General features: G+C 45.6%; 1 pseudogene; it reads left to right on the forward strand.

The window, feature by feature from the left end:
• Positions 1 to 60: 60 nt before the first annotated feature.
• LOC105291998 lies at positions 61 to 1084 on the forward strand (annotated as a pseudogene).
• The last annotated feature ends 768 nt before the right edge of the window (positions 1085 to 1852 follow it).

Below are 1852 nucleotides of genomic sequence, written 5' to 3' on the forward strand. Positions count from 1 at the left end.
TGAATGTCCTTATTCAACTGAGTACACTTAATAAATGTTTGTTGGTGCTAATGATGCAGACAGTGGGGAAATGGATGGAGGCAACCAGAGTAGGGTCTCCAAGTTCCTGCTCCCAGGGACCTCAGAGAGTCCTGAAGACCAGAGGGTCCTGTTTTAAATGTTCCTGTCCATGTACCTGGTCACAGTGGTGGGAAATGTCTCCATCATCCTGGCCATCGGCTCTGACTCATGCTTGCACACTCCCATGTACTTCTTCTTGACCAATTTCTCCTTCACTAACCTCTTATTTGTCCCCAAGACATTGGTGAACCTTCAGTCCCAGAACAAAGCCATCTCTTATGTGGGGTGTCTGATGCAGCTCTACTTCCTTGTCTCCTTGGTGACCCTGGATAACTTCATCTTGGCAATAAAGCATATGACCATTATGTGGCCATCTGCTATGCCCTCCACTATGTCACAGCCATGAGCCCTGGGCTCTATATTTTGCTCCTCTCCTTCTGTTGGGTGATTTCCTCATGACCAGAATAACCGTCTGTGGGTCCCAGAAGATCCACTACATCTTCTATGAGATAAATGTCCTGCTGAGTCTTGTATGTTCCAACACCCAAGTCATTAACACAGTGCAGATTATCCCAGGCTGTTTATTCTTCTTCACCCCCTTAGGGATCATTATTATGTCCTATGTCTGGATTGTCAAAGCCATCCTCCGAATACAATCAGCCTCTAGCAAGTACAAAGCCTTCTCCACCTGTGCCTCACATTTGGCTGTGGTCTTCCTCTTCTATGGGTCTCTTTGTATGGTATATCTGAAGCCCCTCCATACTTACTCCATGAAGGACTCTATAGCCACAGTGATGTATGCTGTGGTCACCCCCATGATGAACCCTTTCATCTACAGCCTAAGGAACAAGGACATACATGGGGCTCTGGGAAAACTCTTCCTAGGAAAGGCTTCCCGGAGAGGTTGATGTGAGGGTAATTTTGGAAAAGGCATTAAGGTAAAGACTAGGCATTTCTTCCACCATGTGCAAAGTATTATCCTATGGGGGACACAGGAGTGATTAGGACATAGCTCCAGCTTAGAATGAGCTCATATATCTGCGATGAAGAAAAGACATGTATGTGTAACCCAAAGGCCCCCAGACCTCACAAGCTATGGCAATAAATAAGGTCACACTAACACTAATACTAGAAGTTTGCAGGATCAAATCCTTCAACTTGCCTGACACAGGACCCCAGTCCCAGCCTTATCCAGATACATCCAGTTATAGCCTCAGGATGTCACTTGTGTCCTCTAACACACATCCACTCATGTTTCTGAACTCTGGCCTTCTCTGAACTGCCTATAAGCTATTTACAGAAGACTCTTTGTGCTACCCCCAGTGAAGGTGTCCTGGGTGAGGCCTCCCCTTGCCTGAGGCACTGCCAGGTGGAGCTCCCTGCTTCAGTACTGACCCACAGTGCCCCTGAACACAGCCCCTGTGGTTTAGACAAAAATAGCAAAAAGATTCCTCTCCTTTGCTCTGGGTTGACTTTTATTTCTTGAGTTCCAAAGCGATACTGCCTCTCTTGACTTTTTCCTGCATTCTTTTTCTCTGAAAGATGGCAGTCTTCTTCCTCGGGAAGTCTATCCTGTCTTTCATTTATGTGGCTTCTCACTTCCCATCTCTTCTTCATGCAACAACTCCACCCTTCTCTCTAAAGAAAACTCTCAAGCATATCAACACAAATTCATAAACAGGAGCAGTGGTGAAGGCCATAGAAGAGGAGGTAATTGTGAGACCCAATCTCTACTTAGGTTCAACCTGCCTTGTGAAAATGCAATAAATAGAAAGTGAATAGTAACTGATAA

Source organism: Pteropus vampyrus, unplaced genomic scaffold, assembly GCF_000151845.1.
Source record: "Pteropus vampyrus isolate Shadow unplaced genomic scaffold, Pvam_2.0 Scaffold50, whole genome shotgun sequence".
Taxonomy (NCBI): Eukaryota; Metazoa; Chordata; class Mammalia; order Chiroptera; family Pteropodidae; genus Pteropus; species Pteropus vampyrus.